The sequence below is a fragment of the Saccopteryx leptura genome, chromosome 1 (assembly GCF_036850995.1).
Source record: "Saccopteryx leptura isolate mSacLep1 chromosome 1, mSacLep1_pri_phased_curated, whole genome shotgun sequence".
Lineage (NCBI taxonomy): Eukaryota > Metazoa > Chordata > Mammalia > Chiroptera > Emballonuridae > Saccopteryx > Saccopteryx leptura.
In genome coordinates this window covers 160579906-160606932 of record NC_089503.1, presented here as the reverse complement: position 1 = coordinate 160606932, position 27027 = coordinate 160579906, and the positions used below count along the sequence as shown (strand labels likewise).

The window sequence follows — 27027 nt, the reverse complement described above, 5'->3', positions numbered from 1 at the left end:
AGCCCTTGTTGAAGGAACTCTAAAGGAAGTACTTCAGGAGCACAGAAATAGAATTCAGAAATAGTAAGTGGAGGGCTAGAAGCAATGTGCTAAAGGGGAAATTGATTAATAAATATCTTTTTAAATCTGCATAAGCGTTGAGTAAATAATGGTAATAATGAGTAAATTTGGGGGATTTAAAAACAAAGTAGATCTGAAATTTTTGTGAAAAATAATGTGTAAGATATGGTAGTGAAATCACTTTACTTATTTTGAAGACCTTGTGTTATTTGGAGGAGGCTACAGATAGTAGTTAACTTCAGATTGATTTAAGTCAGGCATGTAAGTTACAATTTTAAGAACTGCTCAAAGAATAGAAATAAATTGTGTAAGCTCCAAAGTAGTAAAAGGAAAAGACGTAAAAGAAAACCATTGGTATACTTTGTGTATTTGACACCTGGAGTGGACCACTATCCTCTGTGTGACAAATTATTCTCAGTAGTCATTAATAGATAAAACACGTAATAGTCAGAAAAGAAATTAACAGCTTTTGTAAATCTGTCAGTGACTTTACAAAATGGACATTCTTTGCATACTCATTACCACTTAGTATTTCAAATTTGTCAACCTATGTTGGTCATCGTTAACCAAAGAAAACTTTTAGCCTAACTAGGCGGTGGCGCGGTGGATAGAGCGCCGGACTGGGATACGGAAGGACCCAAGTTCGAGACCCCGAGGTCGCCAGCTTGAGCGCAGGCTCATCTGGTTTGAGCAAAAGCTCACCAGCTTGGACCCAAGGTCGCTGGCTGGAGCAAGGGGTTACTTGGTCTGCTGAACGCCCACGGTCAAGGCACATATGAGAAAGCAATCAATGAACAACTAAGGTATTGCAACGCGCAATGAAAAACTAATGATTGATGCTTCTCATCTCTCCATTCCTGTCTGTCTGTCCCTGTCTATCCCTCTCTCTGACTCTCTCTGTCTGAAAAAAAAAAAAGGGCATGCAAAGAAAACTTTTAATTTTAATTTTGAAAAATTTCACATGAAACTACAGATATACACACATATATACAAAGAAACACATATGTGCTTGTGTTTATGTGTATGTAATATTAGGAAAAGAAGTACATAAGAATAAATTTGACATTTTCATTAAAAATTTTGTTTTACAATGAATTCCTAAAACTGCAGTGTTGACATTATTTTTTCCCTTTGATATTAATTCTAGGGGGCTTAAAAAATCTTTTAAAAATATTTTCACTAAAATCTATTTTATGGAAAATTTATCATTTTCTAATATATTCCACAAACACTTCTGAAGTTTTCTTCTGTAAAAATCAGAGAGAATGACTAAGTAATGGCAAATATTGTCATTAAATGTTTTATTTTATTTTTCAAATGTTTATTGTATTGATTTTAGAGAGAGAGAGGAATGGGGAGAGGGAGAGAGAGACAGGAACATCATCTCCTATAGATGCCTGACTAGGCATCAAACCTGCAACCTCTGTGCTTTGGGATGATGCTCTAGCCAACTGAGCTATCTGGCCAGGGCATGATTCATTGTTTTAGAATATTTTTGATGAAATCTGTTGAGGTGTTCAAACATTGCCCTTTTGAATTCTGCTGGCCTAGTCTGCCATCTTTTGTTCTTTCTCCTGGCAGTCAAAGAGTAGCAGAATGGAAGATACTCAAATTTTGCTTCTTTGTCCTAATAATCATTGTTTTGAGTCCAAATTTGCTGTTTAAATGCAGAAATGTGTAGTACAGCAGGACTCCTGTTCCCTCAGCATGGCTGGAAGTGTTGCCCCATGTCATCTGAACTCCAGACCTAGCTCCCTAACCGGTCTCCATGTTGACCGCCAATAGCATTCTTTAAAAAAAATTGTTTTTTTATTTAAAGGAAGGGAAACCGAGAGACAGACTCCCGCATGTGCCAACCGGGATCAACCTGGCATGCCCACTAGGGGGCGATGCTCTGCCCATCTGGGGCTCTTGCTTCATTGCAACCAGAGCCATTTTTTTAGCACCTGAGGTGAGATCATGGAGCCATCCTCAGTGCCTGAGGCCAATTGAGCCATAGCTGCTGGCTGCAGGAGGGAGGGAGAGGGAGAGAGAGAGAGAGAGAGAGAGAGAGAGAGAGAGAAGTGAGTGGGGGTGGGGAAGCAGTTGGGCACTTCTCCTGTGTGCCCTGGCTGAGAATTAAACCCTGGACTTCCACATGCTGGGCCAATGCAGTTGGCCAGGGCTGACAACAGCATTCTAAATTCAACATCTAAGATCAGACTTATTTTCTACCACTTACCTTATCTCTTTGCCTCTAGGATCTTTCATTTTAATCCCTTTTTCCTCACTGCTTCAAGATTAAACTATTTGTAATGTGGGTCACATTGCAAATAATAGTACTCATTCCCTAAAAGAGAAAAAATACACCATCACAGCAGGGAGGACCCCGTCTGGGGATTCCCCAGTACAATTTGATTATGTTGTTGCTCAGAAACTTGCAAAGCACTGAGACATTCTACTGAGTAACTCAGGAAAGCAGCCAAGTTCACATACTTAAGTGGCTAAATATTTCAGCAAGTATTATTGAAATTAATAGAAAAAATGTTTTTTCAAGTAACTTTTTAAACCCAGTATTATTGAAATTAATAGAAAAATATTTTTCTCAAATAACTTTTTTTTTTTTTTTTTTTTTTTTTTTTTTTTTAATTTATTTTTTACAGAGACAGAGAGTGAGTCAGAGAGAGGAATAGACAGGGACAGACAGACAGGAATGGAGAGAGATGAGAAGTATCAATCATTAGTTTTTCATTGCGTGTTGCAACACCTTAGTTGTTCATTGATTGCTTTCTCATATGTGCCTTGACCACGGGCCTTCAGCAGACCGAGTAACCCCTTGCTGGAGCCAGCAACCTTGGGTTCAAGCTGGTGGGCTTCTTGCTCAAACCAGATGAGCCCGCGCTCAAGCTGGTGGCCTCGGGGCCTCGAACCTGGGTCCTCTGCATCCCAGTCTGACGCTCTACCCACTGCGCCACCGCCTGGTCAGGCATCAAATAACTTTTTTAATCCAGTGGTTCTTAGTCTGATTGTAAAAATCATCTTTGGTAATTAAAAATTATAGGTATGCTTAGGCTCTGTAACTGAAGATGAAGTCAGTAGTCTGGGGTGGCCCTGCATAGCTCAGCTCCCAGGTGAGCTATTTCCCCGTCCACCTGTGGTCACATCTCTTCCCAACCCTCTGTGGCTGCTTACTTAACTAGTCACACTTGGGGTCTAGGTTAGGGTACTGCCACAAGTTATGGTCTGTATCATGCCTCAGGGATACTTAAGGACGTGAGATAATACTGACAAAATACTTCTTAAAAAGAAAGATATGGAATTGCTGCCTTGTTTCTCTATGACAGTGAAGCCACTTGGAAGGTTACCTATAAAACTTATATAAGAACATTCTTTCCCCCAAAGTAAATTAGAAGTAATTTTATTTTGATTATTATTTTGTGAAAAAATATTTTCTCCCTAATATGTGAAAATTAATTTCTCTAGAAGTGTTAGTGTTTAGTTGCTTCTGAGAATGAATGGAGAGATGGTCAGTTCCTGGCCTTCTGAATTGTATTAATTTTTATTTTTTTTATGCCTTATTTCAAACTATACCTACTAAATCATAGCCATCATATTCTTTGAATGGCTGTGAACAGGTAAATACTCTAGGAAGTGAGCCAGTACCTCTGACAGTTGTTTTTATTATTGAAACTATATTACTGTTATGATCCTTAAAAATGTTCACTTCCCTTAAACTCAGTAATATTGTTGCTGGAACCCTATCTTGAGGAAATTTGGAAAAAGCTTTAGGCACAAAGATGTTTATCACAGTATGGTTTTTAGAATGTGTTCCATGGAGCAGTATCTGCAGGTGGTGGTGGGGGGCGGAAATGGGTCCCTCATATCTGTTTTCCTTTGAGAGAACTGAGGAGAGCGTGCCCATCTCCCTGGTGATACCAAGAAACTGATTTCTTTGTATTCAGTGTACCTCATGTATTTCTAATAAGATGACATTCCAGAAAGTAATATTTGTTCTGTTTTGTAAAAGGCAAAATGTAAATAAATATCATGGTAAAAAAAAGTGGTTGGGCTTGCTCAACTTTTTATTTTTTTATTTATTTTATTTATTCATTTTAGAGAGGAGAAGGAGAGACAGAGAGAGAGAGAGAGAGAGAGAGGAGAGACAGAGAGAGAGAAGTGGGGGAGGAGCTGGAAGCATCAACTCCCATATGTGCCTTGACCAGGCAAGCCCAGGGTTTCGAACCGGCGACCTCAGCATTTCCAGGTCGACGCTTTATCCACTGCGCCACCACAGGTCAGGCTCAACTTTTTCTTTACGGAAAGGCTTCATGTCCAAGAATGTCTGAAAATAATTGATGTAGCCTGACTTGTGGTGGTGCAGTGGATAGAGCATTGACCTGGAGAGCTGAAATTTCCGATTCGAATCTCCAGGCTTGCCCGGTCAACACACATACAGGAAGTAACTATGACTTGATATTCCCTGCTCCTCCCCCCTTCTCCCTCTCTCTCTTTCCTCTCTCTTAAATCAATTAAAAAAAAAAAAAGCCTGACCGGCCCTGGCCGGTTGGCTCAGTGGTAGAGCGTCGGCCTGGTGTGCAGGACTCCTGGGTTCGATTCCCGGCCAAGGCACACAGGAGAAGCACCCATCTGCTTCTCTACCCCTCCCCCTCTCCTTCCTCTCTGTCTCTCTCTTCCCCTCCCACAGCCAAGTCTTCATTGGAGCAAAGTTGGCCCGGATGCTGAGGATGGCTCCATGGCCTCTGCCTCAGGCGCTAGAATGGCTCTGGTTGCAGCAGAGTGACACCCCAGATGGGCAGAGCATTGCCCCCTGGTGGGCATGCCGGGTGGATCCCGGTCAGGCGCATGCAGGAGTCTGTCTGATGTCTCCCCGTTTCCAACTTCAGAAAAATAAAAAAAAATTAAAAAAATTAAAAAAAAAGCCTGACCTGTGGTGGTGCAGTGGATAAAGCGTCGATCTGGAATGCTGAGGTCGCCGGTTCAAAATCCTGGCTTGTCTGGTCAAGGCACATATGGGACTTGATGTTTCTTGCTTCTCTCTCCCCTTCTCTCCCTCCCTCCCTCTCTCTATTTCTCTCTCTTTCTCTCTCTCTCTCTCTCTCTCTCTCCCTCTCTCCTCTCTAAAATGAATAAAGTCTTAAAAAAACCTTAAAAAGAAGAAAATAACTGATATATGAACTGGTATATAAAATGTGGAATAATTAGAAATAATGTAAATAAATATCTAATACTATGGGGAAGGACAAGTAAATGGTTGCACAGTGACACATATTATGCAGTTATCAAACATACTGAATAAGCGCTTTGCTTTCAGTAGCACTAGGAAAGGGGGTGTTCTTGTTTGTGCAGTAACGATACATGCAGGAAAAGAGTTCTCTTGCTTGCTTCTGGATTGTGGCAATGAGAAGGTTTTTTCCTGCCTTCCCCTCTTTTATTTTCCAGTTTCCACATTGATCATAAGCTGTGCTTGTAATTAGAAACAACTAATGGAGTTACGAGCAATGAAGGATTATATAGTCCTTCACTGTAAGACAACTAAGGCCTTAATTTATAAATCTAGAACAGACAGGGAAAAAATAATCCCAAACAATAATATAGGACAACTATATAAAATAAATGTTAAGTACTAGTAAGTTTATATCTTGACATACTTCAAAAAGAATTTAATGAAATGAAATGCTATAAGAAAGCAAAATTAGGAAGAATAAAGGGAAATAGAAACGGGACGTAAATAAATTGAACGCAATGCGTGGGAAGCTGAGTTCTATAAATTTGCTATGGGTAGGCTACGAACCCTACTCACCACCACTGGTTCCTCTCTCCCTCCTACGCCACCTGGGTCTCTGATGCATTGACAAGTCTCACTGGGTCTCTCTGCTAACTGGCACGAGCTGTCTGCATTCCCACTACCACGCATGCCTTTGTCAGTGCATGCCACTTCAGCATCAGGAGCCCGAGGCCCTTCCCCAGCTTCCGCTGCCTCCTGGAGTTCTCTAATAGCCAGGAGGCAGTCAAGAGAAGGACACCGGTAAAGGCAGTAAAATAGGGTCCTGATTAAGGCCGTGGATTGTGGAGCCAGCCAGAGCTCTTTCACTTTCTCTGACTTTGGGCAAGTTACATAACCTTCTCCTTTGTAAAAGGAGGCTAATCAATTGGAGTTGTGTGGATCATTAAATGAATGAATGATAGAACCCATTAAAAATGAGAAAAGATACCTGTTTCAGAATAGGAACAGCACAACCAACTAGGAGTGAGCACAGTGAGAGATGTGTCTGAATACCAATAAAACCATAAACCTTTTCAGTACGAAAATTCAAATAAGTATTGCTAAATAATCAATGTTTCTCATTCTTTTTCCCTATAGAGGTTAAATAATTTACCCAATTTGCTTATTTGCTCATTTATCTGGATATTAAGTGGGGGAATTACAATTCATTCGCAGGCTGTCTGTGCTTTTAGCATTGCCACGCCTACTCCCTGCTCGGAAGCCTGTGGCAGGAAACCTGTTTTAAGTGGCCGGCCTGTCTACTCAGGTGGGCCAAAGTAGGGTTACATTTGTGAGTACATACATGAAACAGTTTTTTCTTGTAGTGTTGTTTATTAATTATTATTCTGTTTTCCACACAAACAACTGTAAACCTACTTTTGACTACCCCAGTACCAGTTACTACATTCTTAGGCTGTGGCTGACAGAGTGGAAAATAACAATCGCATAAACAAGATAGAAGTCTTCATTCTTTTTTACATAAATAAAGTCAGGTTGAACGGGTCAGAATGACTTGGCAGGCCAAGATGGCACAGATTTAAGCTGCTTTCACTTTTCCTGTTTGTTTTGCCATGCTCAACATGTAAACTTCAAGACTGATGCTCAAGCTGGAGCCATTCATTTTACCTTCATTTATTTAGGTTCTTGTTGCTTCTTTTTATTTGTACTTATTTATTTCTTATTGAATTTACTGGGGTGACATTGGTTAATAAAATTATATAGTTCAGGTGCACAATTCCATAATTCATCATCTGTGTACTGTACTGTCTGTTCACCACCATTTACCTTCTTCTACCTCCTCACCCCCCTTCGCTCTGGTAGTCACCACACTGTTGTCTGTGTCTGTGAGGTTTTTTTTTTTTGCTTAATCCCTCCACCATTTTCACCCAGTCCCCAACTCTCACCCCCTTTGACAGCTGTCAGTCTGTTCTCTGCGTCTTTAAGTCTGTTTCTATTTTGCTTGTAGTTTCTTTTGTTCATTAGATTCCACATATAAGTGAGCTCATATGGTACTTGTCTTTCTCTACTGGTTTCTTTCACTTAGCATAATGCTCTCCAGGTCAATCCATGCTGTCACAAAAGTTAGCTTTCTTTATTTTTTTATGGGTGAACAGTATTCCATGTGTAAATGTACCACAGCTTTTTTATCCACTCATCTTCTGACGGGCACTTGCGCTGCTTTCAAATCTTGGTTTTTGGAAATAACACTGCAATGAACATAGAGGTGCATATATTCTTTCTTTTCTTTTTTAAAAAAACATTTTATTAACTTTAATTTATTGTGTTTACATGGATTCAAATGTCCCACTGAATATAACTTCGTCACCCCCACCCGTGTCCCTTTTTATACCTCCTTTGTCCCTCTCCCCATAACTCCCTTCTCCCTTCCCTCTACGATTTGCTGTCCTGCTATCTATATCTCTGTGTTATGTATATGTAGTTTCACTAATCCCTTTACCTTCTCTGATCCCGTCCCTTCACCCCCCTTCCCTCCTACAGCTCTCCTTCTGGTCTCTGTGACCCCGTCTCTGAATCTATTTCGTTCCTCAGTTCACTTTGTTAATTAGATTCTACATATATGTGAGATCATATGATATTTTTCTTTCTCTGCCTGGTTTATTTCACTTAACATAATAATCTCCAGGTCCACCCATGCTGTCACAAAAGGTAAGATCTCCTTCTTTTTCACAGCCACATAGTATTCTATTGTGTATATGTACCACAGCTTTTTAATCCACTCTTCCACTGACGGACACTTGGGCTGTTTCCAGATCTTGGCTATTGTGAACAAAGCTGCATAAACATGGGGGTGCATTTCTTCTTTTGAATCGGTGACTTGGTATTCTTAGGATATATTCCTAAAAGTGAGATAGCTGGGTCAAAAGACAGTTCCATTTTTAATTTTTTGAGGAAACCCCATACAGTTCTCCATAGTGGCTGCACCAGTCTGCATTCCCACCAGCAGTGCAGGAGGGTTCCCTTTTCTCCACACCCTCGCCAGCACTTATTCTGTGTTGACTTGTTAATGAGCGCCATTCTGACAGGTGTGAGGTGGTATCTCATTGTGGTTTTTTTTTTTTTAATTCATTTTAGAGAGGAGAGGGAGAGACAGAGAGAGAAAGAGAGAGAGAGAGAGAGAGAGAGAGAGAGAGGAGAGACAGAGAGAGAGAAGGAGGGAGGAGCTGGAAGCATCAACTCCCATATGTGCCTTGACCAGGCAAGCCCAGTGTTTCGAACTGGCGACCTCAGCATTTCCAGGTTGACGCTTTATCCACTGCGCCACCACAGGTCAGGCTCATTGTGGTTTGAATTTGCATTTCTCTGATGATTAGTGATGTTGAACATTTTTTCATATGCCTGTTGGCCATTTGTATGTCCTCTTTGGAGAAGTATCTATTCAGTTCTTTTGCCATTTTTTAACTGGATTGTTTACCTTCCTGGTGTTGCGTTTTAGAAGTTCTTTATAAATTTTGGTTATTAACCCCTTATCAGACATATTGGTGAGTATGTTCTCCCATTGTGTAGTTTATATTCTCCCATTGTATGGTTTGTCTTTTTATCTTGTTCATGGTGTCTTTTGCTGTACAAAAGCTTTTTAGTTTGATATAGTCCCATTTGTTCATCCTGTCCTTTATTTCACTTGCCCGTGGAGATAAATCAGCAAAAATATTGCTACAAGAGATATTGGACAGTTTACTGCTTATATTTTCTTCCAAGATGTTTATGGTTTCACGACTTACATTTAAGTCTTTTATGCATTTTGAGTTTACTTTTGTGAATGGTGTAAGTTGATGGTCTAGTTTCATTTTTTTGCAGGTAGCTGTCCAATTTTCCCGACACCATTTATTAAAGAGACTATCTTTACTCCATTGTATGCTCTTACCTCCTTTGTCAAATATCTATTGACCATATTTTGATCTTGTTGCCTCCTGGATTATCAAGGGGCATAGGTGACCCTTACAGCTTATAGGTTTTGAGCCTCAAAATTATTGTTGTTCCTTTTTTCAAAGGATCAACAACAATGGCTATTAGATGGTTCAATGTGCCCAAGCTGTAGCTGCTCTTGTACCAATTGAACAGCTGCCCTAAGTTTCTCCTGAGAAAGGGGCCATTGGTCTACGCATACAGGATTATCTGATTTCCAAGTAATTGGGTCTGCACAATGCATTATTGAGGTAGCAGGAGCTACCAAGGCCCCTATGCTAAATTTTGATATCCTAACCCACACCTTCTGGTATTGGGTGCCATTTCTATGGGGGTGAGAATTCCTCACTGTACTTTCCCTAGTCCCTTGGTGGGCAAAAATCCCCAATCAAGCATCTGAGTACTGACCAAACCATTAGAACTGACAAGCAACACTCCCATATTTTTCAAAACATCTCTACCCCACAAATTAACTGGTCATCCAGGGAGCACATAAGGCTTAAAAAATCCAGAATGACCTTGTTAATCTTACCAATGGAGAAAACTAGAACTTTGTTGAGGGGATTTACTCTGCCCTAGACCTTGTAATTCTGTGGCTGCTGCATGAGTGGGCCAGGAAGGAGGCCAATTTAACTTAGCAATAACAGATACATCAGCTCCAGTATCTAAAAGTCCTTTAAATTTATGCTTATGTATTGTTAGTTCCATTTCAGGGCGTTCCTGACCTATTTTTTTTAAATCCAATTGGCAAAATCAGAGGAGCCCAATCACCAATTTGCTTGGGGCCCCTTTTGCAGGATGTGGCCTGAGAAGCAGAATTAGCATCCTTATACTTTTCTTCTAACTGCCTGAATTAGCCGTGAGACACATTTTTTTTTTTTGATTAATTTTGATGGGGTGACATTGATAAAATTGTCTTCTGTACTTTAGGGTTTTCTATGTACAGTATCATGTCATCAACAAATAATGATAGTTTTACTTCTTCTTTTCCAATCTGGATGCCTTTTATTTCTTTTTCTTGTCTGATTGCTGTGGCTAGGACTTCCAGAACTATGTTGAATAAGAGTGGTGAAAGGGGGCACCCCTGCCTTGTTCCTGATCTTAAGGGGATTGCTTTTAATTTTTGCCCATTGAGTATGATGTTGGCTGTGAGTTTGTCATAGATGGCCTTTATAATGTTGAAGTATGTTCTCTGTATTCTCACTTTGCTGAGAGTTTTGATCATAAATTGGTACTGTATTTTATCAAATGCTTTTTCTGTATCTGTTGATATTATCATGTGATTTTTATCCTTTTTTTTTTGTTTATGTGATGAATGACATTTATTGATCGGTGAATATTGTACCAGCCTTGCCTCCCCAGAATAAATCCCACTTAATCCTGATGTATTATTTTTTTCATGTATTGCTGGTTTCGGTTTGCTAATATTTTGTTGAGAATTTTAGCATCTAAGTTCATCAGGGATATTGGCCTATAGTTTTCTTTCTTTGTAGTGTCTTTGCCTGGTTTTGGAATGAGGATTATGCTTGCCTCATAAAAGGAGCTTGGAAGTCTTCCCTCCTCTTGAATTTTTTGAAATAGCTTGAGAAGAATAGGTGTTAGTTCTTCTTTGAATATTTGGTAAAATTAGCCTGTGAAGCTGTCTGGTCCAGGACTTTTGTTTGCTGGGAGTTTTTGATAACTGGTTCAATTTCATTTGTTGTAATCAGTCTGTTTAGGTTTTCTGATTCTTCCAGATTGAGTTTTGGAAGAGTATATGTTTCTAAGAATTTATCCATTTCACCTAGGTTGTCCAATTTTTTGGCATAGAGATCTTCATAGTATTTTCTTAAAATCCTTTATATTTCTGTGGTGTCAGTTGTTCCTTCTCCACTTTCACATCTAATTTTATTTATTTGAGTTTTCTCTCTTTTTTTCTTGATGAGTCTGGTTAAAGGTTCATCAGTCTTGTTTACCTTTTCAAAAAATCAGCTCTTGGTTTCATTGATCTTCTGTATTGTTTTTTTAGTTTCAATGTCATTTATTTCCATTCTGATCTTTATTATTTCCTTCCTTCTACTTCCTCTGGTCTTTATTTGTTGTTCTTTTTGTAGTTATTTTAGATACAGGGTTATTTATTTGAGCTTTTTCTTTCTTCTTAAGGTTTGCCTGTAATGCTATGAACTTCCCTCTTGGGACTGCTTTTGCTGTGTCCCATCAATTTTGAGATGTTGTATGTTCTGCATATATTCTTTCAAATCACTGTTTTGGGTTTCTTTGGATATATTCCCAAAAGTGGAATTGCTGGGTCATAAGGCAGTTTCATTTTTATTTATTTGTTTTTAGATTTTATTTATTGATTTTAGAGAGAGGAGAGAGAGAGAAAAGATGAGGGGGAGGAACGGGAAGCATCAACTTACTTCTCTTATATGCCTTGACTGGGCAAGCTCAGGGTCTTTAACCGACGACCTCTGCATTCCAGGTCGATGCTTTATCCACTTTGTCACCACAGGCCAGGCCCATTTTTATTTTTTGAGGTAACTCCCTACTGCTTTCCACAGTGGCTACACTAATCTGCTTTCCTACCAACAGTTCATGATAATTTGCTTTTCTCCACATCTTCACCAGCACTTATTATTCGTTGATTTATTGTTTTATTTATTTATTTATTCATTTTAGAGAGGAGAGAGAAAGGGAGAGAGAGAGACAGAGAGGGAGAGAGAGAGGAGAGAGAGACAGAGAGAGAAGGTGGGGAGGAGCTAGAAGCATCAACTCCCATATGTGCCTTGACCAGGCAAGCCCAGGGTTTTGAACCGGTGACCTCAGCATTTCCAGGTCAACGCTTTATCCACTGCGCCACCACAGGTCAGGCGATTTATTGTTTATAGCCATTTTGACAGGTGCAAGGTGATAGCTCATTGGTAATTTTGCATTTTTATCAGTAGGCTGGCAGAAGGGATAAAGAAGGCCACTCATTTTGAACTTTGTATCTTTCTTTTACATGAGAAATATAATATTTACTTTAGGAAGCCAGGATTCTAGCTAAAATTTAATACTTCCATTACAGAGAATGAGTAATAGAGGTGGGGAGCCAACTAGCAACTATATAGTGAGAAAAATTTATACTCAATATTTGATACTTTTTGTTAGAGTAATGGCAAATTATTTATTTGCCTTTTTGGGGGGATCATTTTAGCCATTGTATATAGTCCTTTGATACTTCATGACATGCATATATATATATACTATATGTATTTGATTTTATTTTGTTTTTTGTGAGCATATTAGTTGCCTTTTTCCAAAGTAACAAAAGACAGAGTTTATGGATATTAATACAATCTTTAAACTCTTAGGATTTGGTTACTATATTAGCATATGTGGATTTAATTTAAGCTATTGGCTAGGGTGAAAAATCATTTTTAAATCATCTCTAGCCCTGGCTAGATATGTCATTTGGTTAGAACATCGTTCTGAAGCACAGAAATTGATGATTTGATTCCTAGTCGCACATATAGGGATGGATCAATGTTTCTGTCTCTGTCTCTAAAATCAATAGAATGAACATTAAGTCATGTCTATTCTGGATGATTCTGACTTTTTAAAAGGTGAAGAGGGTTGTGACTTATAATTAAATGGAGACTTTGGGATTATTGAGGATTTTCATTTTCCTTGCTGTCCTATTTTCCATACTGCAGAAAATTGAAAGTCAGTTTTTATGACTGTAGCTAAAGGCTAGCTGTACAGTGACTTTTGGTTGTGAGCACCTGTTTTCCGTGAACTTTCTCTGACTCCCTGGCTGGCACGTTCTGTGGCGGAGAGTCCAAGTGAGGGCCACCACTGCACTTATGTGACTTCTGGTCTGAGACTTCTTATCCCCATGGCCTTGGTCATTGCCAGCCACCTGTATCAGTCAGTCTCTTTCCCTCACACATGGGGAAGGGTTTAAGACTTTAAAGTGGAAAAAAAACCCCTCCCATACTAGTTCTCAGGAGTTGGTGTGAGAATGAGATGATTCATGTAAACACTAAACATAGGGATAAACACATACTAAGCACTCAAAATTGCTGGGTTTTACTTGATCACCAATTTTTGATCAATGGCCAATTTAAATTTAATTGCAGGTTACTGGAAAGAAAAAAATTAAAAAAACAACAACTGTGAGAAAGCTTGATTTTAAGTTCAGAGAAAATTAATGTTCTTTAAAAGAGAAATTTAATTACACCTGCGGGATTCTGTCAGCAGAGGGAGCTAGAACCTCTATTCTGAAATCCGGGGATTGTATTCTTCCCCATTCCCAAATTGCTTATGTGAGAAGGTCTTCATTCTTTAAGATGGGCACTAGGGGGCGATAGAGGCATTTTGGCTTTGGCAAGAATCCACTTTTTTTCTACAGTGGAAGAGGAAAAAAAGAATCTTAAAACAGTAGTATTTTCTACAAATCAGAACAAGTGAGGTTTAGATTGAGATTAATGTTAGAATAATTAACAAAAAGAATAATGCCAGAAAAAATTCTTTATATTCTTGGTGATTTAATTATCTTGAATATATTTATAGTTCCTTTTTTTCTTTTTAAATCTTAAAGCTTTTTAGATCAGTAACAGATGCCTGCGTAGAATAAGGCTTAATGGCAGAAATAGTAAGGGTAATCTCTTTATAATTTAAGATTTAGTTTCTAAGGTCAGATAAGAGGTTTATTTCTCTGATTACCAGAGTAATACAGAATTTTAAAAACATACCAGATCTCATTACTTCCCTGCTTCCCTTGTCATTTCCCCATCAGTAAACCCTCCGATTTCTTCCAATCACATTAAGAAATCACAGTTTCTTGCCTTGACCTTTGAAGCCCTGCATGACTTGACCCCTTCAAACCTCTGCCTCCACCTCCTTCCCTGTGTGTACTGCTCACTCTCCTCGACCCACATTGGCCTTTCTGTTTCTTTTCCCAACTGTGCTTGTCCCTCAGACAGCCTTTCTGGGTATTCTTCCCTCTATGTGGAATGACACTCAGAGTTTCACATGACTCTCTCATTTCGCTAGATCTTGGTTCAAGTGTTACTTCTCTGACCACCTTATATAAGTACCCCCCTCCATGCTACTGTTCTTCCTGTCACTGCTGTATCTGACACTTTGTTCATTGGCCCATTGTCTTTCTCCTCACAGTAATGCAAGTTCCATGAGGATGGCTACATTGTTGCTTTTATTACTGTACCTCCAGTGGCTTGACCGGGACCTAGCACATAGTAAATGCTTCAGAAATATTTGTTGAATCAATAGCATCCTTGGCTATGGTCATAGTTACTCTCTTGCCCCTAAACATTTTATTGACTCAAAGTTAGCATCTGATCTAGTGGCAGTTATCCTGTAGAAACTCAGGATTCATAGTCCACCCTCGTGTTTCCAGGCTAGTCCCGCCATGGCCTCCTTGTCAAACTTCATTGCTCCTAGTGCCAGGTAGGCTTTGTGTCCTCAGGTGGCTGCCAGGAGTGGTTCCCAGTGTGGGTCCTTTCTGCCTCTGAGCAGTAGTTTTTATTTTGTTCCACATTTTGTGCTCTGACAGATAAGGAAACTGACACTCAGAGATGCTAAGTAACTTCCCCAAGACCACCCAGTGGCAAACGGTGCAGCCAGGTCCCGAATCTAGTGAATCTACTCCAGAGTCCCCGTACTTAGTCATGATGCCTTCTTTACCACTGCTATGTCCTGTCATTGCTTCTCAAGGTCATGCATTTCCTCTCTCCTACTCTTGCCTCATGTCCCATCCATTCAATCTACGAGCAGTCTTTGAATCTGATGAACGCTTTCATGTGTTCCAACATGCTTTTTCTCTTCTTTGGACCCTGGCGATACTTAGTGCAACTCCGTTCACTTGGTAGTCTGTGTAAGCAGTGGCCCTTTGGGTACATGTGACAAAGCTGTTTCCTTTAATCAAGGAAGAACCTTTTCATGTTTCAGGATTCTAGCTTTTTTCCTTGAAGAATGTTTTCTCCTTGTCAAACCCTTCACTGATCTAGTGGCAGTTATCCTATAGAAACTCCCATGGAATGGAGTTGAATACCTCCTTCTTTGTGTTACTTATATATTATATTCCTCTGTTATTTTATTTATTTATTAATTTTTTAAATTTTTTATTTTTTTAAATTAATTTTACTAGGGTGACATCAATAAATCAGTGTACATATGTTCAAAGAAAACATGTCCAGGTTGTCTTGTCAATCAATTATGTTGCTTACCCATCACCCAAAATCAGATTGTCCTCTGTCACCTTCTATCTAGTTTTCTTTGTGCCCCTCCCCTTCCCCTTTCCCTCTCCCCCCACCCCCCGTAACCACCACACTCTTATCAAAGTCTCTTAGTATTGCTTTTATATCCCACCTATGTATGGAATAATGCAGTTCCTGGATTTTTTCTGATTTACTTATTTCACTTCGTATAATGTTATCAAGATCCCACTATTTTGCTGTAAATGATCCGATGTCATCATTTCTTATGGCTGAGTAGTATTCCATAGTGTATATGTGCCACATCTTCTTTATCCAGTCTTCTATTCAAGGACTTTTGGGTTGTTTCCATGTCTTGGCCACTGTGAACAATGCTGCAATGAACGTGGGGCTGCATGTATCTTTATGTATCAGTGTTTCTGAGTTTTTGGGGTATATACCCAGTAGAGGGATTGCTGGGTCATAAGGTAGTTCTATTTTCAGTTTTTTGAGGAACCACCATACTTTCTTCCATAATGGTTGTACTACTTTACATTCCCACCAACAGTGTATGAGGGTTCCTTTTTCTCCACAACCTCTCCAACATTTGCTATTACCTGTCTTGTTAATAATAGCTAACCTAACAGGTGTGAGGTGGTATCTCATAGCAGTTTTGATTTGCATTTCTCTAATAACTAAAGAAGATGAGCATCTTTTCATATATCTGTTGGCCATTTGTATTTCTTCCTGGGAGAAGTGTCTGTTCATGTCTTCTTCCCATTTTTTTATTGGATTGTTTGTTTGTTGTTGAGTTTTATGAGTTCTTTGTATATTTTGGATATTAGGCCCTTATCTGAGCAGTTGTTTGAAAATATAATTTCCCATTTAGCTGTCTGTTTATTTTGTTATTAGTTTTTCTTGCTGAGCAAAAACTTCTTAGTCTGATGTAGTCCTATTTATTAACTTTTGCCTTCACTTCTCTTGCCTTTGGAGTCAAATTCATAAAATGCTCTTTAAAACCAAGGTCCATGAGTTTAGAACCTATGTCTTCTTCTATGTACTTTATTGTTTCAGGTCTTATATTTAGGTCTTTGATCCATTTTGAATTAATTTTGGTACAAGGGGACAAACTGTAGTCGAGTTTCATTCTTTTGCATGTGGCTTTTCAGTTTTCCCAGCACCATTTGTTGAAGAGGCTTTCTTTTCTCCATTGTGTGTTGTTGGCCCCTTTATCAAAGATTATTTGACCATATATATGTGGTTTTATTTCTGGACTTTTTATTCTGTTCCATTGGTCTGAGTGCCTATTTTTTTGCCAATACCATGCTGTTTTGTTTGTCGTGGCCCTATAATATAGTTTGAAGTCAGGTATTGTAATGCCCCCAGCTTCATTCTTTTTCTTTAGGATTGCTTTGGCTATTTGGAGTTTTTTATAGTTCCATATAAATCTGATGATTTTTTGTTCCATTTCTTTAAAAAATGTCATAGGAATTTTGATGGGAATTGCATTAAATTTGTATATTGCTTTGGGTAATATGGCCATCTTGATTATATTTATTCTTCCTAACCAAGAACAAGGAATATTCTTCCATCTCATTATATCTTTTTCGATTTCCCTTAACAATAGTTTGTAATTTTCATTATATAAGTCCTTTACATTCTTCGTTACGTTTATTCCTAGGTATTTTATTTTTTTTGTTGCAATTGTGAAGGGGATTATTTTTTTGAGTTCGTTCTCAAATGTATCATTGTTGGCATATAGAAAGGCTATGGACTTTTGTATGTTAATTTTGTATCCTGCAACCTTACTGTATTGGCTTATTGTTTCTAGTAGTCTTTTTGTGGATTCTTTGGGGTTTTTGATGTATAGGATCATATCATCTGCAAAAAGTGATACCTTTACTTCTTCTTTTCCAATATGGATGCCTTTTATTTCTTTGTCCTGTCTAATTGCTCTGGCTAGAACCTCTAGTACCACATTAAATAAGAGTGGAGAGAGTGGACAACCCTGTCTTGTTCCTGATTTAAGGGGGAAAGCCTTCAGTTTTGTGCCATTTAATATGATGTTGGCTGATGGTTTATCATATATGGCCTTTATCATGTTGAGATATTTTCCTTCTATACCCATTTTGTTGAGTGTCTTAAACATAAAGTTGTGTTGTATTTTATCAAATGCCTTTTCTGCATCTATTGATAAGATCATGTGGTTTTTGTTCTTTGTCTTATTGATATGATGTATTACGTTAACTGTTTTACGTATGTTGAACCATCCTTGAGATTCTGGGATGAGTTTCACTTGATCATGATGTATTATTTTTTAAATATGTTGTTGTATTCGATTTGCCAGTATTTTGTTTAGTATTTTAGTATCTGTATTCATTAGAGATATTGGTTTGTAGTTTTCTTTTTTTGTGCCGTCCTTGCCTGGTTTCGGTATGAGGTTTATGTTGACCTCATAAAATGTGTTTGGAAGTATTGCTTCTTCTTCAATTTTTTGGAAGACTTTCAGTAGAATAGGAACCAAGCCTTCTTTGAATGTTTGATAAAATTTGCTAGTATAGCTGTCTGGGCCTGGACTTTTATTTTTGGGGAGGTTTTTAATGGTTTTTTCTATTTCTTCTCTTCTAATCGGCTTTCTGCTTCTTCTTGACTCAGTCTAGGGTGGTTGTATTGTTCTAGGAATTATCCATTTCTTCTAGGTTGTTGAATTTAATGGCATAAAGTTTTTCATAGTATTCTACAATAATTCTTTGTATATCTATGATATCCGTGGTGATTTCTCCTCTTTCATTTTGGATTTTGTTTATATGAGTTCATTCTCTTTTTTCCTTGGTAAGTCTTGCCAAGGGTTTGTCAATTTTGTTGATCTTTTCAAAGAACCAGCTCCTTGTCCTATTAATTTTTTCTATAGTTTTTTTGTTCTCTATTTTATTTATTTCTGCTCTGATTTTTATTATCTCCTTTTTTCGGCTGGTTTTGGGTTGTCTTTGTTCTTCTTTTTCCAGTTCCTTAAGGTATGAAGTTAAGTGGTTCACTTGGGCTCTCTCTTGTTTGTTCATATAGGCCTGAAGTGATATGAACTTCTCTCTTATCACTGCTTTTGCTGCATCCCATAGATTCTGATATGTCGTATTGTCATTTTCATTTGTCTGTATATATCTTTTGATCTCTGTGCTTATTTCTTCTTTGAACCATTCATTTTTTAAAAGTATGTTGTTTAGTTTCCACATTTTTGTGGGATTTTTTTCCTCTTTTTTGCAGTTGAATTCTAGTTTCAAGGCTTTATGATCAGAAAATATGCTTGGTACAACTTTGATTTTTCTGAATTTGCTGATGTTGTTTTTATGGCCCAACATATGGTCAATTCTTGAGACTGTTCCATGTACACTAGAGAAAAATGTATACTCTGTCGCTTTGGGATGAAGTGTCCTGTAGATGTCTATCATATCCAGGTGCTCTAGTGTTTCGTTTAAGGCCACTATGTCTTTGTTGATTTTCTGTTTGGATGACCGATCTAGAGCCGTCAGCAGTGTATTGAGGTCTCCAAGTATGATTGTTTTTTTGTCAGTTTTTGTTTTTAGGTCAGCAAGTAGCTGTCTTATATTTTGGTGCTCCTTGGTTTGTTGCATATATATTAAGGATTGTTATGTCTTCTTGATTCAATGTCCCCTTAACCATTATGAAATGGCCATTTTTGTCTCTGAGTACTTTTGCTGTCTTGTAGTCAGCATTATTAGATATGAGAATTGCTATGCCTGCTTTTTTTTGGATGTTATTTGCTTGGAGTATTGTTTTACAGCCTTTCACTTTGAATTTTTTTTTATCCTTCTTGCTTAGATGTGTTTCTTGTAGGAGCATGCAGTTGGATTTTCTTTTTTAATCCAGTCTGCTACTCTTTGTCTTTTTATCCATTTACGTTTAGTGTAATTATTGACACTTGTGGATTCCCTATTGCCATTTTATAAATTGCTTTCTGTTAGTTTTGTATCTTGTTTGATTCTTCTCTTTTGTTTTTCTACCATTTGTTTTTGTTTGTTTGTATTTCATACTTTTTTCCTCTGTTGCTACCTTTTTTAAGTCATGTGCTTTTGTGGTGGTTTTTTCAAGGGTGGTTACCATTAAGTAATTAAAAGGGTACCTACCATATTCATTGTAGTACCTTATCTTGTGAGTGTTTCTGCACTTCATCGTCTTTTGCTACTGTTAATCTCTGTCCTCTCCCCCTATTTTTTTTTGCTTTTGTTGTCACAGTTTAAATTTGGTTTTATTGTGTTCTTAGTTGCGCTTTACTTGTGGTTTTGTTTTGTTCTTTGGATCTGGTTGGAAAACCCCCTTTAGTATTTCCTGTAGTGGGGGGTTTTCTGATGATAAATTCCCTCATCTTTTCAGTATTTGTGAACGTTTTTATTTCTCCTTTGTACTTGAAAGATAACTTTGATGGGTATAGTATTCTTGGCTGAAAGTTCCTCTCTTTCAGGACTTTAAATTTTGGGTCCACTCTCTTCTAGCTTGTAGAGTTTCTGCTGAAAAATCTGATGATAATCTAATAGGCCTTCCTTTATATGTTGTATTCTTCTTTTCCCTGGCTGCCTTGAGAATTCTTTCTTTGTCATTGGTTTGTGCCATTTTTATTATGATTTGCCTTGGAGTAGGTTTATTGTGGTTAGAAAACTCAGTGTTCTGTTTGCTTCTTGAATTTGAGGCTTTAGTTCTTTCCGCAGGCTTGGGAAGTTCTCGTTTATTATTTGTTTGAATAAATTCTTTATTCTATTTTCTCTCTCTTCTTCCTCTGATATACCTATTATTCTTATATTATTCTTTTTGATGGAGTCAGACAATTCCTGTAGGGCTTTCTCATTTTTTTAAATTTTTGAGTCTCTCTGTTCTTCTCTCTGTTGTGCCTCAAGTTGCTTGTCTTCTATGTCACTAATCCTACCTTCTATCTGGCCTGTTCTATTAGCCAAGCTTGTTACCTCATTTTCCAGCTCGTGAATTGACTTTTTCATCTCTGTTTGATTTGTTTTTATAGTTTCAATTTCCTTGGTAATATATTCTTTGTGTTCATTGAGTTGTTTTCTGAGCTCCCTAAATTGCCTTTCTGTGTTTTCTTGTATATCTCTGAGTATTTTTAGGATTTTTATTTTAAATTCTCTGTCATTTAGCTCCAAGGTTTCCAATATATTAAATTTTTTTCTCCATAGATTTTCCCTCATCTATCTGTGTTACCTCTCTTTCTTTTGTATCCATGATATTCGATTTTCTCTTCCTTAATGGCATCTGAGGGTGGTTTTGTTGATAGTATTAATGAGATTTAATAAAGAATAAATAGTTAATAAAATAAAAAATAGAAAAGAATTTAAAAAAAGAATTAAAAATTATTCTCCCCCCTCCTTTTTTCCTTTCTTCTCCTCGAACTACACTACCCAAGAGTGTTACATCTCCCATTATCTTCTCTTTCTTCTTTCTTTCTCTCTGTGAGGGTTGCACTCCAAAACCCTCAACTCTCTCTCTCTTCTTTTTTTCTTTTTTCTTCTTTTAGTGGTTCCCTCTTTTTTTTTTCTCTATCTCTTTCTTTTCTCCCTCTATATTAGTTTCTTCCTTTCTCCTTTACGTCTCCTCTCATTCAATCTTCAATAACGAACAAATTATCTTATCTGGGACTCAAACTTACATTTGTGGCATTTTGGGGGGATTTTACTTTGCTTTTTTAACTCACTAGCAGTGCTTCCAACCCTGGCTTGCCATTCTATCTACATCTTTTTCCACTAAATACAATAGTAATTTTTTAATTTTTCCCCCCATTTTCCTGTTTCCTTCTTATTCCTCTCATCATATCTCTTAGTCAACCAACACCTAAAAGCAAATCATTTTATTCTTTTTTTTTTGTTTGTTTGTATTTTTGTGAAGCTAGAAACGGGGAGAGACAGTCAGACAGACTCCTGCATGCGCCCGACCGGGATCCACCCGGCACGCCCACCAGGGGGCGATGCTCTGCCCCTCCGGGGCATCGCTCTGTCGCGACCAGAGCCACTCTAGCACCTGGGGCAGAGGCAAAGGAGCCATCCCCAGCGCCCGGGCCATCTTTGCTCCAATGGAGCCTCGGCTGAGGGAGGGGAAGAGAGAGACAGAGAGGAAGGAGAGGGGGAGGGGTGGAGAAGCAGATGGGCATTTCCCCTGTGTGCCCTGGCCAGGAATTCAACCTGGGACCTCTGCATGCCAGGCCGATGCTCTACCACTGAGCCAACCTACCAGGGCAAAATCATTTTATTCTTGACCCAAATTTTTCCCTTATTTGCATTTTGTGGGTCCATACCCCCTTCTTTTGCCCCTTTATTACTTCTCCCCAACTCAGGCCCTCCATTATAGGCATTGTTTATTCTATTTAGCACAATATAATTCACAGTTCACCACAAGATACTATTATGCTTTATATCCAATAGATGGAAGCAAATAGAGGCTCTGAGAAGAAGGAACTTTTCATTCATACTACTAGTCAGTGACAGAATCCAAATTCTTGTCTTGCTCTTCTTGCCTTATCTCTTTAACACAGCAGGAGTTTTTTTACTGGGTAGCTGTTGAATGAGTGGTTTTGTGAATTGGAAGAAAACCCCATATTACCTGTGACTTTTGGAAAGTTGAATTATAGAATAAGAGTTTTGCTAAGTAAAATTCACTTCCAAGATTTTCCAGTGGATTTCTTAGGTAATGGAAATTATCTTAAGGTGTTTCTAAAATGTAGCTCAGGCAATATACTACCATCCTGTAATAGGGCTGGTGAACTTGTGTTGCATTTAAGGTACAATCTCAGAAAACCTTTGTTTCTCACTCTTTATGTGCACACAGATTTCCTGGGGGCATTGTTAAAAAGCAGAGTCTGAATTAGTAGGTCTGAGGAAAGACTTGTGATTCTGAATTTCTAACAAGTTCCTGGATGATGTCCCTGGTGCTGTTCTGTGGACCACACTTTGAGTAGCAAGGCATTAGAGTACATTTTTAGCTTCTATGAGAACTGTGGAGATGTCAAGCTGAGGCTTGTATTAATCTTTACTCAACTTGCCCTGGCTGGATAGCTCAATTAGTTGGAGCATCATCCCGAAGGGCAGAGGTTGCCGGGTTCGATCCCTAGTCAGAGGAACAAATCGATTTTCCTGTCTCTCTCCCCTTCTCTCTTCCTCTCTCTCCCTTTAAAATCAATACAATAAACATAAAGAAAACTTTACTGAGCTTATAAAAAGGTGCTGTGTTTCCCAAATGAAACATTCTAACAAATACTTTTTCTTTTTTTTGTGACAGGGACAGAGAGAGACAGAGAGAGGGACATGTAGAGACAGGAAGGGAGAGAGATGAAAAACATCAATTTTTTGTTGCAGCACCTTAGTTGTTCATTGATTGCTTTCTCATATGTGCCTTGACTGGGGGGCTACAGCAGACTGAGAGACCCCTTGCTCAAGCTAGTGACCTTGGGCTCAAGCTGGTGAGCCTTGCTCAAACCAGATGATCCTGCGCTCAAGCTGGCGACCTTGGGGTCTCGAACCTGGGTCCTCTGCATTCCAGTCCGACACTCTATCCACTGCGCCACCACCTGGATATTTGGTCAGGCCAAATACTTTTTCTTTGTAGACAGAGCTAAGCACTTGAGGCTGGAAAGGGATAAGTAGTTCAGTTTGTGAAAATGTGAGTAGCGTGTTGATTGTTGCCATTGACATGGTAGAGTTGGGCCATTGTTAGGAATAGGACAAATGATAAAACTCAGGGATCCAATCTCCAGGTGAAGTTCTCTTCTTTATAGTTGGAAAAGAAAGCCTCCTCTCGGGATTAGGGTGAAGGAGTGGGAGGGGGGAGTTTCATTGTAGGGAACCTAGAAAGCCAGGTTTCTCCTTCTTAATTCTGCTATAGCCTCCCCCCACCCCGCTTTCCCGGGCAAGCTGAACCCCTTCGTTCTTTCCTTTCTGCCTGGAATGGTTATGCTGTGGGCAAGGGGGACTCTTAATATGTACATTAATAAGTGATAAATGAAAAATGAATATCAGTGCAAATGACAGGATTGTTACTAGGCACTTTAGAGATTAGTATGAAAACTTTGTTTTTTACTGATATTTTACAGCTTTATTGAGGTGTAATTGACAAATAATTTTATATACTTAAAGTATTCAACATGGTGGTTTGCTATATATACACATTGTAAAATGGTCACCACAGTTAATTAACACAGCATCACCTCACATAGTTATCTTTCTTTTCTTTTTTTTTGGTAGTGAGACCACTTAAGATCTATACTATTAGCAAATTTCAAGTATACAATCCAGTGTTATTAACTAAACTCACCATGCCGTACATTAGATCTCCAGAGCTTAATTTATATTATAACTAAAAGTTTATATTCTTTGAACAGAAACATCTTAAAAACGTTAATTTTACAAACTTAACCTAGAAGCCTAAGTCAAATATTGTAGAAAATTTCTAAAACAAAAATGTGTGAATGCTGTAAGTTATTGATTGGTTGGTACTGAAGCAGTGGAGAGTCAATGAGTGTTTTCAGTGAGAAATGACGATTTTCATTGAAACGGTTACATCACGGTGGTGGGCAATGTGGAGCGGCATGAAGAGGGGACTTCAGGGAAGGACTTCAGTGACATAGGGTAGTGCTCATAGTTCCAGATGTGAATAAGTTGAAGGTAAACCATGTCGGCATAGAATGTCATGAATTACCTAGTCCAACTCTTCCACCTTTATAAGTGAAAAAAATTTAGTTCTACACAGTTCATTACAGAGTCCAGAGTTATTCATAAGAATAAGAGCTGAAATATTCATAAAATTTTAGGGTGGTTGCCAGATGGGAAGGGGGCTGGGTGAAAGAGGTGAAGGGACTAAGAAGTATAAATCAGTGGTTACAAAATCGTCACAGGGATGTAAAGTACCGCATAGGGAATATAATCAATAGTATTGCGATCACTATATACAATGTCACGTGGGTACTGAAAATATGGGGAGGGGTAACACTTTGTAAAATATGTGATTGTCTAACCAGTATTCTGTACCCCTAAAATCAATACAAAATAATATTGTAAACAGTAATTGAAAAATTAAAATTAAAAAAATTTAGCGTGTCAGGAAATGATAAGGAAAATAAACGTGCCATTTGCTGTAAATCCCATTGGCTTATTACCTGCCACTGTTGTGTGGTCAAGAGAAAATTGTTATACTTGTGTTTATTGATATTATAGAGCCTAAATTCAATAATATAATTTCTGATAAAATATAAGAATGAACTGTTGTTTTTTTTTAGTTTCTCAGGCTTCACACAAGTATAAAAAGTTTTTTAATAATGTGCTCTTAAGTCATGTTACTGAGAAATGTTCTCCAAGAGTTCAGTTTGCCACACGGCATTAAATGGTTTGCAGGGAATTTAGAGGTGGTTTGGGAATACTCCCAATTGAAGGATTGGAACCAGCTGTGAGAATCAGATAGGAAATTGTCCTTTCTTCTTGCAATATTTTAGACTTGTAACTTTACATTTTTGGAGGAAGATGTTAAACATTTGATAAGTGGTTTATTTTGAACTTATCTAAAGTTTATTAGAGCTTTGAGAAATACTCAGGCTTAGTAATATGCATCTTTTTATCTCCTTTGTTTTCTTGTGTATTACTAGGTAGACTTTTTATTATGGGTTATAAGTACCATACTACATATGGCATACAGGAAAATATACATACCATATATAAGAAATTAAATTACTTTTTCAACTTGTAACAGCTGACCCCCAGAAACCTGACCTGTGGTGGCACAGTGGATAGAGCGTCGACCTGGAAATGCTGAGGTCGCCGGTTTGAAACCCTGGGCTTGCCTGGTCAAGGCACATATGGGAGTTGATGCTTCCTGCTCCTCCCCTCTTCTCTCTCTCTGTCTCTCTCTCCTCTCTAAAAATAAATAAATAAAAAAAAATTAAAAAAAAAAAAAAAAAAAAAAAAAAAAAAAAAAAAAGAAATTAAATTACTTTTTCAACTTGTAACAGCTGACCCCCAGAAACATGATTTCATTTCTTTTCTTTGTATTTTGCTGAAGTGAGAAGCGGGAAGGCAGAGAGACAGACTCCTGTATGTGCCTGACCAGGATCCACCCGGCATGCCCACTAGGGGGCGATGCTCTGCCCATCTGGGGTGTTGCTCCATTGCAATGGAGATTCTAGCACCTGAGGCGGAGGCCATGGAGCCATCCTCAGTGCCCGGGCCAACTTTGCTCCAATAGAACCTTGGCTGAGGGAGAGGAAGAGAGACAGAGAGAGAAAAGAGGGGGGGAAGGGTGGAGAAGCAGATGGGCGCTCTCCTGTGTGCCCTGACCAGGAATCAAACCTGAGACTTCCACACGCTGGGCTGATGCTCTACCATTGAACCAAATGGCCAGGGCCCAGAAGGATGATTTCTGATTTGCATGCCTTCTGAAAACACTGTAAGGATGTACGTCAGATGGAATTGCTCATGTTATTCCAGATATGTTTGCTATTGTTGTTGTTAATAGGAGTAAACCAAAGAGCCTGGGAAATAATCCTCTGGTTGGCATTTAAAACCAAACCAAAACAAAAACTGGTATCTTTCCCTCACTTCCGTTATGCCTGTAGCTCTTGTTATGAATTCTGGTAATAAATGACTTCAATGAAGTCTTGTAGTTTATGATGTCCCCTGGCAGGCAAGTCTTGAAAATATTTTACTATTATAGCAAATTGTGCACTAAGCCATATTTCAAAGAGTCATTAGTAAAAAGTTCTGGAAAAAGAACAGTCACCATCAAGTGATATGCTACCAAAAGATGGATTGCTACTATTTTAGATGATTTAGTTGTGCCAATTATATGGGCTTTTTATAAGTTATACCCTACACGATTTCCAGTAAAACTTTGGTTTTAAATGTAAACAACATTTATTTAAAATTTTAATTCACTCCTAATGTAAATACTAAGTTGTTCTGTGTTCTTGTAAGTTTTTTCTTTAAATGTCAGAAATTGTCTATATATAGGCACATCCTGCATTGAATTCAGTGAAATAATGTTTATCCCTCCTTTTGGTGACAGTGTTTCTGTTTCCTGAGTGATGAAAAAGTAATTAGTTATGAAATGAGACACAGACTATAATAGATTCTTCTCTAAGTGAACCATTTGAGCTGTAGTCTGTTTCTTGCAAGAATATTTAGCACTTATGCATGAGTTTTTACTGCTTACAAATGTTGTTAGTTGCAAAGGGAGTGAGTAGTGACTTAATTTAATCTAGGGGTACTCCAGAATTCACTTGTTTAACTTTTAAATTATAATAATTTGGAATTTGTGTTGGAATATTGGTATCTCTGAGATATGTATGTGACGCACTTTTCAAAACATAGCAAACCGTACCATAACCCCTTGGTCTTGGAATAAACTGCAAATCCTCTGGCGGTTTCTCAGTTACTCTGAGGTGTTTTTGTTTAGTGCCTCTTGGTTCCTAACTGCCCTCTTTGCTGATCTGTGGTGATAATGGACTACACCAACCTCTCAGATGCAAACAGCCTAAAACAAAAGTGCCTTTCTTTCTCTGTACTTTCCATTTTAAATCTGCGATTTAGTCTTTGAGGTGTTCAC

The 27027-nt window shown here is 38.3% G+C and overlaps 1 protein-coding gene across 1 annotated transcript in view; it reads left to right on the top strand.

Annotated features, from left to right (window-relative positions):
• Positions 1-27027, top strand: part of WDR70 (WD repeat domain 70) — a 281551-nt gene that overhangs the window by 13023 nt on the left and 241501 nt on the right. The gene's annotated exons all lie outside the window — the stretch shown is intronic.